Source organism: Chiloscyllium plagiosum, unplaced genomic scaffold, assembly GCF_037043375.1.
Source record: "Chiloscyllium plagiosum isolate Xiang-an unplaced genomic scaffold, Cpla_swu_hap1 HiC_scaffold_15, whole genome shotgun sequence".
Lineage (NCBI taxonomy): Eukaryota > Metazoa > Chordata > Chondrichthyes > Orectolobiformes > Hemiscylliidae > Chiloscyllium > Chiloscyllium plagiosum.
Genome location: NW_028270153.1, coordinates 30940014 through 30956361, shown reverse-complemented (window position 1 = coordinate 30956361; position 16348 = coordinate 30940014). Strand labels below are relative to the sequence as shown.

General features: G+C 41.5%; 1 protein-coding gene across 1 annotated transcript in view; it reads left to right on the top strand.

Annotated features, from left to right (window-relative positions):
• ccm2l (CCM2 like scaffold protein) overlaps positions 1–13541 on the top strand; it is a 118350-nt gene extending 104809 nt beyond the window's left edge. Inside the window, exon 12 of the transcript XR_015759560.1 lies at positions 13487–13541. The gene's annotated coding sequence lies outside the window, so the exon portion shown is untranslated. The remainder of the gene's footprint in view (positions 1–13486) is intronic.
• The last annotated feature ends 2807 nt before the right edge of the window (positions 13542–16348 follow it).

Below are 16348 nucleotides of genomic sequence, written 5' to 3'. Positions count from 1 at the left end.
CTTCCTCACTAAGCCCACTCTCAGCCTTTATCTCCAGCCTGTTAAGCTGCCTTTCCTTAAGTGTCAGTGTCTGAAGTTCAAAACTCTCTTTTTTTCTCTCTTCTGCTGCTCCCTCTTCTTCTGTCTATTTTGCTGCTCTCTTTCCCTCTTTTCTGCTGCTCTCTCTTTTTCCCAATCTTCTGCTTCTAATCGTAACTCAAACTGTTTCATTTCTGTTGCCCTTTCCTTATCTTTTTCCTCTAACCCAAGCTGCTTCATTTGCAATTGAATTCTTGCCATACTCTATAGATTCTGATGGTTTCTCCAGCAAGTTTAAATGCTGAGTTACTGCTGTAATTATCTCTCCTTTCCTCACAGAAGCAGGCAGTTCCAATTCCAGCGTGTCCGCTAATTCCTGCAGCTTGGTCTTATTCACCTTTTGAAAACCTTCTAAAGTCACCACATCCACTTCCAGAAAACTTGTGGTGATTGAAAGAGCTATTACTATCCCAAGCTTTGTCTACCCAACCAAATCCACACCCGAAATAAAGATACTAGCACCTACCATTCGCTGGTACAATGCCTCAAAGAACCCCCAGTCTGTTATGGACTAGGCCAGACCATTCAAAACATTCTTGAGCAGGCAACCCAGACCTTAACTTTGCAATTTGTTTCGGTAAGTGTACAGTGAGTAAGTTAGCTAGGTTGACTACTAGACTTTAAAATAGACAGAAATGTATTCACAAAATTACACAATGAAACACAAAGAACAGAATAAAGAACATGTACAGAACGCAATCTATCCAAATTAGACTTAACTGTGCTGTTCTGAATATACACATCCTTCTCAATAAGCAAACCCCCTTAAAAACCCCAGTATAAATGAACATATATTTACAGGTTGAAGTTAAAAGGGCAGAGGAGAGAGAGAGAGAGAGAGAGTTTCCACACAGCTCACTGTTGAACTCCTAACCAGTTCTGAACTGAACTGCTCAGCTAGAGAGCTGAGCACTCCCTTTTCATTATACAGGTCACTTCTAAAACATGATCATTTTGGCCTGAAGTTTCATTTGTTTACATAGAAACAAATAGCCATCTCAATACCATTTAATCTCTGTACCAAAGCTGTCTAATTGGAACCAGGAGCTTGTTTATAACACCTCTGAAAAAAACCAAGGACACAGTATCCTTGAGAAAAGGAACAGCTTTTAGAAAAAAGGGACCAGCTTTGTGACTCTACACAATGCTCATTCAGGTAGATTTCTTTCAAAACAGATACAGTATACTCAATTATTCAGAAGTTTGAGTGAGAAATGAAGTAACATTTATTAGAGTCAGAAAGGTCTGCATTATTTTTGGTTGCCTATCGTAGTTGGAGAAGATTTCTTTCAACTTGCTCTGATATTTTTTGATTTTTCATCTCTCCCAGACAATTACAAGTCTTCTCACTGAAATGAGAAGTGTAAGTAGTCTTGTTTTTTGTTTTTCTGTCATTTTTCACATTCATGAACTTGATAAGTCTAACCAGGACTTGTTATTCATGCCAGTAGACTATTGATGTGCAGTTCAAATTCTAATTAAATGCATACAATAATGGTACTTCACACATTTTCCAGCTATTGTAGTGTTGTTTGGTAGTACACTTGTAAAGGGTTGTGTATCTGAAAAATATAAATCAGACATCTTAGTTAATTTTTATTTTGTTGAATTGATGGGGCTAGAAGTGTTAGGACAAGCATCAATATCCAATGTATGTGCACCTTGGTTAGAAAGATATAGCTAATCAAAGGAGAGAGTAGAAGAGGCAAAATCAGAAATGGTAATGACTATACTTTATAATAAACTGTTTTCCTCAGATAATGATTGCATGTGAAAACTTTTTAGTGTGTTACGTTATTTGCTCATTAGAAATATTACCTAATTTTGTGACATATTAATCTCTGTGCAAATTGCCAAATGAAAGCAGAAAGGACTAAAGGGGTCAAAAATTGAGGCGAAGAAGAATGGTACAGCAGATCATCAGACAGTTCTTGCAATTGGAACTGGAGTAGGCCATTCAGTACATTGAGCTTGCCCAGCCATTTTGGATCATAACTGATCATTTCCAAAACCATTTTCCTGCACTATCTCCATGTCACTTAATGTCTTTAATCTCCAGAAACCTATCAATTTTTCTTAAATGGCCAACCTTATTAGAGATTATGACATTGAGGCAAGAGTCACTAGCCAGGGGAAAGCATCGATCCTGCCATGACCTATGGAAAGTCCACAAGTCTGAATGAGATCACCTCCCATTTTTCAAAGCTCTAAAGAAAACAGTCCCAATATCCTCAATCTCTGCATAAAACAGTCCAGATATCCCAAAAATTAACCTGGTTAAACTCTGTCTATTGCAATGATATTCTTTCTTAGTTAAGGAGATCAAAATTGTGTGCAATACTGCAGCAAGACATCTTTATTTCTGTGCTCAAAACCCCTTGCAATGGAGGTCAACATATTGTTTACCTTCCTAAGAGGTTGCCGCCCCTTCAGACTAACATTTAATGATTCGTGGACAAGTGCAGTCAGATCCCTTTGAACACCCACACATTCCAATCCTTCATCATTTATGAAATATCCTGCAGTTTGTTTTTACCACCAAAGTGAATAGCTTCATAATTGTTCACATTTATATTTTTTCTGCCAATTTATAACCCATTCACTTAGCCTGTAAAGTCTTCTTGAAACCTATTATAGTCTCTTCACAACTTACGTTCCCAAACAGGTTTCTTCAACAATATAAAAACTGATCCTAACATCCAAAAGTATTTATAAACATTATGAACAGCTGTAGACCTAGAACTGTCTCTGGCTGTATCCCAGTAGTAATAACCTGCCATCCTGAGAATGATGTGTTTAGACCCTGTTCCAGTTAGAAGCTAAAGATTATTTGTACAATGAGAAGAGTAGACTAATGGAACCTTCAAGGTGGTTTCCAGGCAGTTTGATAATGTGGTGAAACTCATAACTGCTATGCTGAGACACCCTGGCTTCTCCAAGCCAAAGATATAAGTAAGTTTCAGAATCTGTATCTCCAGAAGTAGATTAGTATTTGCTGTTGGACATTATGTTAATTAAGAACAAAAGGGTAACTAGGGAGAGAATAGGACCCCTCAAAGTTCAGCAAGGCGACCTTTGTGTGGAGCCGCAGGAGATGGGGGAGATACTAAATGAGTATTTTGCATCAGTTTTTACCATGGAGAAGGACATGGAAGATATAAAATGGAGGGAATCAGATGGTGACATTTTGAAAAATGTCCATAATGCAGAGGTGGTGGTGCTGGATGTTTTGAAATACATAAAGATGGATAAATCCCAAGGATCTGATCAGGTGTACCCTAGAACTCTGTAGGAGGCTAGAGAAGTGATTGCTGGGCCCCTTGCTGAGATATTTGTATCATCGACAGTCACAGGTGAGGTGCCAGAGGACTGGAGGTTGGCGAATGTGGTACCACTATTTAAGAAAGGTGGTAAGGACAAGCCAGGGAACTACAGACTGGTAAGCCTGATGTTGGTGGTGGGCAGGTTGTTGGAGGAAATCCTGAGGGACAGGATTTAAACGTATTTTGGAAGGCAAGGACTGATTAGGGATAGTCAACATGACTATTTGCGTGGGAACTCACATCTCACAAACTTGATTGAGTTTTTTGAAGAAGTAACAAAGAGGATTGATATGGGCAGAGCGGTAGATGTGACCTATATGGACTTCAGTAAGGCATTCGACATGGTTCCCCATGGGAGACTGGTGAGCAAGGTTAGATCTCATGAAATACAGGGAGAACTCACTATTTGGCTACAGAACTGGCTCAAAGGTAGAAGACAGAGGGTGGTGTGGAGGATTGTTTTTCAGACTGGAGGCCTGTGACCAGCGGTGTGCCATAAGGATCAGTGTTGGGTCCACTACTTTTGGTCATTTATGTAAATGATTTAGATGTGAACATAGGAGTTATAGTTCGTAAGTTTGCAGATGACACCAAAATTGGAGGTGTCGTGGACAGCGAAGAAGGTTACCTCAGATTATAACGGATCTTGATCAGATGGGCCAATGGGCTGAGGAGTGGCAGATGGAGATTAATTTAGATAAATGTGAGGTGCTGCATTTTGGGAAAGCAAATCTTAGCAGGACTTATAAACTTAATGGTAAGGTCCAAGGGAGTGTTGTTGAACAAAGAGACCTTGGCGTGCAGGTTCATAGCTTCTTGAAAGTAAAGTCGCAGGAGATAGGATAGTGAAGAAGGCGTTTAGTATACTTTCCTTTATTGGTCAGAGCATTGACTACAGGAGTTGGGAGGTCATGCTGTGACTGTGCAAGACGTTGGTTAGCCACTTTTGGAATATTGCATGTAATTCTGCTCTCCTTACTATGGGAAGGATGTTGTGAAACTTGAAAATGTTCAGAAATGATTTACAAGGATATTGCCAATGTTGGAGGATTTAAGTTATAGGGAGAGGTTGAATAGGCTACGGCAGTTTTCCCTGGAGTGTCAGTGGCTGAGGGGTGACAATATCGAGGTTCATAAATTTATGAGGGGCATGGATAGGATAAATAGACAAATTCTTTTCCCTGGGTTAGAGTCCAGAATAGAGGGCATTGGTTTAGGGTGAGAGGGGAAAGATATAAAAGAGATTTAAGGGGTAACTTTTTCACACAGAGGGTGGTCCATGTATGGAATGAGCTGCCAGAGGAAGTGATGGAGGCTGGTACAATTGCAACATTTAAAAGGCATCCAGATGAGTATATGAATAGGAAGGGTCTGGAGGGATATAGGCCGGGTGCTGGCAGGTGGGATGAGATTGGGTTGGGATATCTGGTCAGCATGGACTAGTTGGTCTGAAGGATCTGCTTCCGTGCTGTACATCTCTATGACTCTACGACTCAAATTTTCTGGGCTTCATTACGTTCACCTTCCAGGAAAGACTAGAAAAGCCTCAACTGCTCTGGTGAAATAGATGGAGAAAGAAATTGAATCAATGGTCTAGATTTAGTAAGGAGGATTGTGTTGTGAAGATGGGAAGTTGGTGATTGTTGACAGTGAATTGTTAGCTTTTGCTGCCACTAGCCTTCAGAAACTGAATGTAAGGCCAGATGTAATGTATGGAGAATATCTGGAGGTTACTGAATGTCATTCCTGCTCTGCCAGAGGTTGGGGTCCCAACACTCCCTGTCAACTCCCCCAAAGATAAAGTCAGTTGATGTGGCAGGAACTTATCCTTTACAGTTTTCATTTTACTGTTGGACACTGTAACATGATATACCTTTTTCATTCAGGTGCAACTGGATTTTATTGGCAATGTGGACAAAGCCCTTGCTTAATAACAAAGTGCGACCCAAGAGGGAGACGGTCTGAGTGGTCTGCTGTGCCGGGCTCTGTGCCATACCCCCTGGCACAGTGGACCTTTACCACCCCCCCACTCCCCCCAACGACACCTTGTTAACCACCCCAGGAGCGAGATTGATAATATAAAGTTACTGAACATCTGGAGCTGCTAACATTGTGGTTTGACAGCTCTAAGATCAGCATGAAGACGAATAAAGGAAAAGTAGCAAAAGGAGTACAGAAGGCAGGCAGTCCCTACTGCGTCGAAGGTGCCCATAGCCACTGCTCAAACTCCCAGGGCAGCCCACTTGGATTTAATGGGGCAGCAGCATTTACTCTCAGAGTTTGCCAAACTCCGAGAAAAGATTGAAGCAGCGATGGAGCCGATATCTGCCATGCTGACAAAGCAGGAGCAGGAGATTCAAACACTGGTCCGAAGAGTAGAAGCAGTGGAGCAGAGGACCACGGCATCGGAGACTGTGGCGGAGGTCTCAGGAGGAAGGATCTGAACACTGGAAGACCAGGTTCGGATCCTTCAGGAACAAGTGGACGACCTGGAAAACAAAGTAGAAGAAAAAACTTACGGCTCATGGGTGTCCTAGAACGCGTGGAAAGCGAGGACCCCCTTGATTCCCTGGAGAAGTGCTCATAAAGTTCCTGGGACTGGAGTTGGAGTCGGGCCTGGTGAGTGTGGAACAGGCCCACTGGATCACAATGCGCAGGTCCGGGCCGGATCTGTGCCCCTGCCTGGTCCTAGTGTGACTCCAGCACTATAAAGAAAAACAGTTAGTGATTGAAACAGCAAGAAGACTGAGAAGAGATCCACAGGCTTTAACATGTAAAGGCTTAAGAATAATGTTTTTTTTTCAAGACTTCTCAGGAGCTACGACACAAGATTATAGTCCACACACACACTCCTGTGGACCCATATACTCACGCAAACCCTCTCTCATACACAAGCTCTATCTGAGACACTCACAGGTACACACCTGCCACACTCACACCCACACATGTACACTCTCACAGACTTATATCTCTTTATACTCACACACATACACATACACACACTCTCACAAACATTCATACCGCCCCACACACACATACCCACATACACGCACATACATATCAGTTTGGGTGTGAATTTTCACAATGAACCAAATTCAGGCAAATGGGAATAGTTTAGTTTTGGAAACTTGGTCGGGATGGGTGAGTTGGACTGAAGAGTCTGTTTCTGTGCTGTATGACTCTATGCTTAAATCTATGCTAAGTTGTAATGCTTTTCATTTCCTGGTCTGAGTTCATTCAGGAACATGATGGGTTCCTTGGAGTTTAGTAATATCACTCTAGCTACAGACGGGGAACCTCTATTAAACAATGTTGTAGATCACTACACAACAAGTTAAAGTTCTTGCAATAACGATCACTATATCTTGGACTGAAGCTTTGTTTAAGATCAGCGACAAGCTCTCTAACAACAGTTCAAGTGATGATGTAGAGTCATAGAATCCCTACAGTCTGGAAGCTGGTCATTCAGCCCATCGAATCCACAGTGACTTTCCAAAGAGCACCCCATCCAGACTCACCCCCTTTACCCATTTCCCCTGGCTAATCCACCTAGCCTGCACATCTTTGGACTGTGAGAGGAAACTGGAGCACCCAGAGAAAACCAACACAGACACGGGGAGAATGTGCAAACGCCACACAGACAGTCGCTCGAGGCTGCACTCAAACCCGGGCCCCTGGTGCTGTGATGAGCAGGAGGCTGGTAGCAGTGCTAACCACTGAGTCACTGTGTTGCCCACATGTTAACCTTTTATCAGAATTGCTTTGCCTGAGTTAACAAGTGGTTTCCAGAATTTCTTATACTTATTTCCAATTTCCCGGATCTGCATTGTTTTTCTCTTACCTCAGATGAGCGACTTTCAAAAAGGGGCATTCAAATAATGCCTTTTAAAGTGGTAAAAGATGAAATTCCAAGACAATCCAAAATCTCCCTTAACATATTCCTTCCCCATTGTTGTTAGAAATGATTGGAGTGAAGAAACAGCGAACATAGTCCAGCCCAAACTTTAGCCCCATATGACTGATCCATCCAAATCCTGTTCCTGATCTGAGTCATAATTTTGGAGCTGATTGATTATATCTACAATATAGTTAATCCATATTATCTAACACTTGTTCCCTTCTTGCAGCTTAATTTACAAGAATGGGCATTGAGGATAAAGGCCATCGCACACAATTTATGGTGTTTCCATTGTTCAAACAAACATCAAAAGTCACACCCAATTCCCTAAGGTACACTTCTGTCAAGTGAGGCTTGACACCAGCTTAAACATGTTATGGAATTTTTCTTTCTGAGTGCTGTGAGTAGCATAGCTAGATGTGGCCTTTCTCGCGATGTCTGAATGCACAGAAAATAGCCAGAAGAAAATTATACAATTACTAATCCTAACTATCTGCATAGTAGAGAGAGATATCATTCAGTTATAAAAGCATTAAGCAGAATATTATCTAAGTTCTGGATGGGTAAGTATTTAATTCATAAAATGAGGGATGGTTTCATTATTAGCAAATACAAAGCATTATTTTAAATAATTTCAAGTGTATAAAATGAATCTTATTGCAATCCAAATCACTCAGATTAATTTGAAGATCATCGGTAGTTTACCAGGAATCAAGGAATTCAGGTTGAATAATTATACACCAATTGAGATTGGAAAGGGTTTATGAGTTTAGTTAAATTCTAATAAATGCTTAATTATTTTGCTCTCCAAACTGATATTTCTTCAAACTGCAGATAAAATTTAAAGTTTAAAAGTCTACAAACCATAGCTAATTCAACTGTCCATTTAATGTTCTTTGCTAAATGTACTTCAGATGTAATTCTGTGCAATGTTATGAAGCCTTTGATCATATTACACGCAAACATTCAACATCAAGTTTATATTGAGTTTACATATAAAGGGAATCATCAGGTTAACGTAATTGTAGTATTTCCTGCCTCTTACCAACAATTCCTTTTAACTAAATTGATTGATAATACCTTTAGGAACTACATAGCCAACGTAAGTCTCAAATGGAGTTTGTTGTACCCGATTGAATTCATAGAAAGTATGTTGCACACTAAATTAGTAAAGGAGTTCACATACATGCATATACCAATCACCATCAAAACCCATGAGGCAGAGATGTGAATTATTTGGCCATCTTGACTGGATGCTACCTCTCAATTCCTATTCCATGTTGGAGCCAAACACCTACCTCAACTCCACAAGTTATTAAACAAAATGAAGAAACCCCCACCAGTGCTATTTTAATGGGTCATGAAATACTTACAGGTTAGTTGCTGAATTATTTCTTCTGGCCACTGCAATTGCATACATTTTTTGAGGTTTCCTATGCTTTGCTGAAGTTTTAATACTCTACAGAAGATGGCTTTGAGGTATGGTTTTCATCAAAAAAAATCTACTGTGAAAAAGTTGCTTTTGAACATGAGTAGTCAGGTTGGGCTTCCTTGGGAATTGAGCAAGGTTGATGGAATGAATACAGAATTAAGATAAATTTGAAGGACGACCTTCAAGCCACTCTGGAATTAGAGAGCACATTGCACTAGATCAGCCTGAGGTACAGCTGTTTACTGTAGCTAGATCACGGGTGACTGCAAAAAAACTAATACAGTGACAGGGGTGGGACAGCAGGGCTACCATTTAAAAGAGAACAACAGGCTGCTATAACATGGAACCACTGCCACTCTTCCAGAGAGGCTTCGCAGCCATGCTGATGATCTGTTTGAAAATAGATTGTTGGATTACTGTGGCATCTCAGAAGTCCCTTTGAACAGTGGGATACAAGTGAACTTGGAAGATAGCATATTGAGAATTCTTTTCAATCGTTTGGGCTTTTTATGCAGACAGTATGCAATGCAATGGAAGCTGTAGCATTTACCATCAGAGGCTGCATTATATCATATCATCTATTCCTTTTTATTCAATGTATATGCAAGCTTTCTGACCAGCTTTCCAATGTGGATCAAGTAGTTGCTTGTGTATGTCCATCATCCTTCTTCTATAACCTATAATAGATCTTCAGTTTGTTTATTGGACTCTTCTAACTGGAAGGATTCTAGTTCTTGTGTTCATGAAATTTTAGAAGGGGACAGAGTTAGAGTGTGGTGAGAGGTGAGGGAGCAATAAGAGTCATGTGGTTTCAATATTTTGAATCTTGTGGGTCAGAAGATATTGTGAGACAAGGGTGAAGTGGGAAGCAGGAAGGAGATTTTTGAATGAAATCTCCAGATAATTAATCTCTCTAGCACTGCCAATGACCACAGTCTCAGGGATGCCCTTTTCGATAATGGACAGCACTGTCATTTGGAGTCATAGAGTCTTATAGCATGGAAACCCACCCTTCAGTCCAAATAGTTCATGCCGACCATAATCTCAAACTAAAATAGTCCCACTGGTCTGCGCTTGGCCCATATCCCTCCAACCATCTCATATTCATGTAATTATCAAATCTTTTAAACATTGTAACTGTACCCGCATCCACCACTTCCTCTGGAAATTCATCCACACACAAACCATTCTCTGTGTACAAAAATAGTCCCCTTCTTTTTTACAAAGCTTTCTCCTCTCACCTTAAAAATATGCCCCCAGTCTTGAAATCCCTTACCCAAGAGAAAAGACACCTGCCATTCACCTTATGTATGCCTTTCATGATTTTAAAAACCATTATAAACTCCTCCTATGTTCCAGTGAAAAGAATGCCAGCCTATCCTTCGCATCAAGCCTTCCATTCCTGGCAAATCTCTTCTGAAACCTTTTTGATTAAATTAGATTCCCTACAGTGGGGAAACAGGCCCTTCAGCCCTACCAGTCTACACTGACCCTCCGAAAAGTAACCCACCCAGACCCATTTCCCTTTGACTAATGCACCTAACACATTGGCAATTTAGCATGGCCAATTCACCTGAACTGCACATATTGGGACAGTGGGAGGAAACTGGAGCACCCCGACACGTGTACAAACTCCACATAGACAGTCACCCGAGGCTGGAATAGAGCCTGGGACCCTGGTGCTGTGAGGCAGTAGTCCTAACCACTGAGCCACTGTGCTGCCCCTGACAATCTGTATTTGAAATCTCTGTTCTCGGTATTGGCACTAATGGTGATCCCGTCATGATTAGATTAGGTTAGATTCCCTACGTATGGAAACAGGGCCTTCAGCCCAACAAGTCCACCCTGACTCTCTGAAGAGTAACCCACCCAGACCCATTCCCTTGACTAACGCACCTAACACTATGGGCAATTTAGCAGGGCCAATTCACCCTAATCTGCACATCTTTTGTAATGTGGGAGGAAACCCACACAGACATGGGGAGAATGTGCAAACTACACACACAGTCGCCCGAAGGTGGAATCGAACCCAGGTCCTTGGTGCTGTGAGGTAGCATGCTAACCAGGGATATTATTAACCTCTCAAGCTTGATAATATCCTTCTTATAACAGGGCGATAAGAACTGGATACAATATTCCAGAAGAGGCCTCACCAACATCTTATACAACCTCAACATAATGTCCCAAATCCTGTACTCAAAGGTCTGAACAATGAAGGCAAGCATGCTGAACACCTCTTAACCATACTATCTGTATATGATGCAAACTTCAGGGAATTATGTATCTGAACTCCTAGCTCTATCTGTTCCACAACACTACCCATTAAAAAAAAGGCCTGTCCTTGTTTAATTTATCAAAATGCAATACCTTGCATTTATCCCCATCTGCCACTCTTCAGCCCATTGGCCCAATTGATCAAGGTCTCTTTAGAATCTTAGAAAACCTTCTTCACTGCGTCCTATACCATCAATTTTGGTGTTATCCACAAACTAACTAACCCTGCCTTCTATATTCTCATCAAAATCATTTATATAAATGACAAACAAAAGTGGACCCAGCACCGATCCCAGTGGAACACCGCTGGTTACAGGCCTTCAGTCCAAAAAATTGCGATTAAGCCAATTTTGTATCCAATTGGCAAGCTCATCCTGAATCTTCCGTACGAAATTTAAATCATGAAGGCATGCTTAAAGTATTTTTAATTCAACTGATTATTTAATTATTAAATGGTATTTCTACTCATTCTGACTAAGGTTGTGTGGGTCTCTTAATTTTATCGCTGTAAACATCAGTAACCAGAGCAGCCATCTCCAAAATTATGAAAACCTCAACTTATTACAATATTCTTAGGGACCATCAAATTTAGAGAAAAAGTCAACACCAATTAACTGAAAGAGTTGTGCCACATTATTACACTTTTTCTTTACAAAATAAACTTCATTGTAAATCAAAAAAGATTTAAACAAAGTAAGCACTATTAATACAATGGCTTAGGGTGACCCATGCTACAAATTCTGCTCTACTTTATTTTCTTCATGAGTCTGCTTAATTTATAAAATATTTAAGATATAGTCACTTTTCCTGAGGTCATCACAAAGGAATGTTAACACTGTCTGGAATTCACATTCGTTTCTCTTCAGTGCTCCAGCTATTCTCCAAGTTAAAAGGCTGGTTAGGGTCCTTCCATTAGATTGTGGCTAAGTGATCCTCTCACTCTCTTCAAACTTTCATGTCTGTGCATTCCACAGTTCAGTCATGGGCCTCCATGGAGCTCCAGTTCAGTGCCTCTAAACATAAAAAAATCCTTCGTTTTGTTGTTATGATTTCAAACTACAACCAGGTTGTTTACTTCCAGAAGTCTTTTTAGTGAGAGGATATTGTAGATATTTTCCATTAGCTTCCAAATAAATCTTCCAGTCATTTATCTCCCTTACCAACTTAGCCATGATATATCTGCTTTCAACCAGTCCCAAGCTGCATCAGGGTGTTTGTACTGGCCTGGCTTTATCACCCAACCTCTCTGGAACTCCAAGTAATTTAAGATCCAAAGCTAATTTTCAGAGCAGTTTTATTCCATGAGACTGATTTTTTTTCCCACTGATTTAATTGATATGTTGTAATGAACTTTTTGTTATAATCTTAATTGGTTTATACTTCAGTAAGAATGCACCATTTAGCATGATGCTGGTCTCACCCAACAGCCACACAGGTGGGGTTACAGAATAATAATCAGGCGTAACCCTGGTTAATTAGTGCTGACAATACCAACACTTCAAATGCTAATCAGTGAACGTGCTGAAATCATTTCTTTCAGTACAAGTTCAGAATCAACCTCAGGCCATTTGCCCTGTGGTACTTTGGTGCTGCACTGGGTAACGTCTTTATCCATTGACTGTTGGAAAATTAACTGCATAACTTCAAAACCAAAATTGAGTGAATTTGCTGATAACTTCCACTATAACTTCAGTGGAAGAGCTGTGTAAACCTCAGAACAAGGCATTAACATTAAAGACTCATTTTCTTGATTGCAAAGCTTCAGGTTCCACTCTGAGCCACGCACCATTCTGACTTGGAAATATAATGCCCTTCTTTCACAATCCCTGGGTTAAATCCTGGAACTTCTGTGACAAAGCTGGTCCTTTCTCAAGGTTACTGTGCCCTTAAGTTTTTTTTAAGAGAGGGATAATTGGCCAGGCTCCAACTAGGCTGGATTTGAAAGGTTTTTTGGGCCCTTTTTGTTTATTCCCAACAGGTAATGCCTCCGGCCTAAGGCTTTCATGTCTTGAAAAAAACCGATATGATCAAAGGGGAATGACCAACTAGTGGTGTAGCTAGCCTTTGTTTAGATTAGAGCTAGTTGCAGCAGGGGATGTGTGAAAAAGGCTGCTAACTTCTCTCCTTTGACTTAAAACCTGTAAGCTTTTGTTTGATTTTACCTTTGTGCCAAGAAGGTGTCTATGGGGAATGTTGCTAGTATTTTGGAACAGCATCATTAAGTCGGAATAGTCTGTTGGGATTTGGATAGGATAAGTTATCCGGTATTCTATCTTCTGTTCTTTGTGTTTCATTCCTTAATCTTGTAAATAAATTCTGTTTTGTTTAAAACTCAGTTGGCTGACCAGCTAATTCTCTCTGGGAAGATCCATTGTACACCTACTTAAAACAACTAGCAAAGTTAAGGTCTGGACTAAATTCTTGAAATGTTTTGAATGGTCTGGCCTGGTCCATAATACTCCCTCCTTAATGGCATTGTAGGTATGCCCACACCAAATGGATGGCAGTCGTCGATTTTGACAGCATGGCGAGGAGAGAAGAAGGAGTGAAGGGCTGCCGGGAAGGGTAAGTTTTCCCACTTAAAGAGGTATTTACCTTGGGAGTCGGGCCTCCATTTTGACAGAGTGGCGAGGAGAGAAGGATGCGTGAAGCGAGGGCTGCTGGGAAGGTAAGGACTTAATTTATATTTGGGCAGTGGCTAAACCCAAGATACTACACGTGCAGTATCTCCCACCCGCTCCCCGCCCCCTCCTCTAACCGGAAGAAAAAGACTCAGTAAGGTAAGGCTTTTATTTTTTCTTTATCTTTCTTTATCATACATTTAAGTGCATTGATTGGTTTTAGTTAGTTCATATAAAGCTCAGCTTACAATGGCAGGGGATCTCAGACCCATGGGATGTGCCTCTTGCTTGATGTGGGAGCTTAGGAATGTGTCTGACATTCCTGACTCTTACCCTTGCAAGACGTGTGTCCAGCTGCAGCTCTTGTTTGACCGCATGACGGCTCTGGAGTTGCAGATGGACTCACTGTGGAGCATTTGCGATGCTGTGTAGGTCGTGGATAGCACGTTTAGTGAACTGGTCACACCGCAGATTAGAATTGCTGAGGGAGACAGTGAATGGGTGACCAGAGACTTGGTTGAAGGAAGGGCATGATGATTGGCAAATAAATGTTCCAGGATACAGATGCTTCAGACAGGACAGGGAGGGAAGTAAAAGGGGGGAGGGGTGGAGTTGCATTGCTGGTCAGGGCCGATATCACAGCTGTGCTAAAGGAGCACACTATGGAGATCTTGGGTAGTGAGGCAGTATGGGTGGAGCTGAGAAAAAAGAAGGGTGCAGTTACATTGTTGGGCTGTATTACAGGCCTCCCAACAGTGAGCGAGAGGTAGAAAAACAAATAGGTAAACAGATTGTGGAAAGATGTGGAGGCAATAGGGTAGTGGTGATGGGAGATTTTAATTTTCCCAACATTGTCTGGGATACACTTAGCATCAGAGATCTAGATAGGGTAGAATTTGTAAGAAGCGTCCAGGAGAATTTTCTAGCGCAGTATGTCAATATTCCGACGAGGGAAGGGGCCATATTGGACCTGGTACTGGGGAACGAGTCAGGCCAGGTGGTAGAAGTTGCGGTGGGGGATTTCTTTGGGAACAGTGACCACAATTCTGTAAGTTTTAGAATACTCGTAGATAAAGAAGAGAGTGGTCCTAAGGAAAGAGTACTAAACTGGACCAAGGCCAATTATATCAAAATTAGGCAGGAGCTCGGAAATGTGGATTGGACACAGCTATTTGAAGGGAAGCCCACATTTGAGATGTGGGAGGCTTTCAAAGATAGGTTAAAGATAATGCAGGATAGGCATGTCCTGTTGAAGGCAAAGAACAGGAAGGGCAAGATTCATGAACCGTGGATGACAGGAGAAATTGTACGACTAGCCAAGAGGAAAAGGGAAGCGTACATAAGGTCTAGGCAGCTAGCAAGACTAATTCTAGAGTGAATTATACTATGAACGGAACAGCCTTGGGAAACGTTGATGTGCAGAGAGATCTGGGAATCCAGCTCCATTGTACCCTGAAGTTTGCTGCACAGGGGAATAGGGTGATCAAGGCGGCATATAGTAGGCTTGCCTTCATTGGACGGGGTATTGAGTATAAGAGCTGGCAAGTCATGTTGCAATTGTACAAGACATTGGTTCAGCCGCATTTAGAATACTGTGTACAGTTCTGGTTGCCGCATTACCAAAAGGATGTGGACGCTTTGGAGAGGGTGCAGAGAAGGTTTACGAGGATGTTGCCTGGTATGGAAGGTGCTAGCTATGAAGAGAGGTTGAGTAGGTTATGTTTATTTTCATTAGAATAAAGGAGATTGAGTGGGGACTTGATTGAGGTTTACAAAATCATGAAGGGTATAGACAGGGTGGATAGAGACAAGCTTTTTCCCAGGGTGAAGGATTCAATAATGAGAGGTCGCTCTTTCAAGGTAAGAGGTGGAACGTTTAAGGGGGATACACGCGGCAAGTACTTCACACAGAGGGTGGTGGGTGTTTGGAACACGTTGCCAGCAGAGGTGGTAGAGGCAGGACAGTAGATTCATTTAAGATGCGTCTGGACAGATGCACGAGTAGGTGGGGAGCAGAGGGATACAGGTGCTTTGGAATTGGACGACAGGTTTAGAGAGTTGATTTGAGTCGGCTCAGGCTTGGAGGGCCGAAGGGCCTGATCCTGGGCTGTAAATTTTCTTTGTTCTTTGTTCTTTGTTCAAGAAGGCAGGTCACCACTATCTTGTCAAGGGCAGCTAATGATGGACAATAAATGCCGTTCTCAAACAGCAATGCCCAAATCTCATGAATGAAACAAAAAACAATTGACAACCATACAGGCCCTAGAAAACCAAAGGAGTGTTTTTAGAGGTCTCAGATGTCTTCTGATGAAGATCATCCTCAAGTGGATGAGAGTGTTTAACCAATGCAAATGCTTTGTGGGAGTTCCAGCTGCCTCAGATCCAGTGTGAAAGACAGGATAAAAGAGCTAGAAAAGAACAGGAAAGTCGCCAAAGTGAAAACTCAAACATGATAGCAACAAAGAAAAAACCTAGAAAACCAACACTTTGCACAGATCCAAAGGATCTCATTACCAACCTATCTCTGCCACCCATTGAAGACATTTCACCACAACTTGCTAAGGCAAAGGTGTGTCACTTGTCTTGGTGTCAGGAATGGTCAATCAGTAAAAGCAGCCATTTTCTAACTGCATTATGGATGCCATTCAGGAATTATAGAATGTGAATTAATTGTTGGCATTTCCACTGCTCTAGAAGAATATTACCACGGACAACATGGGCT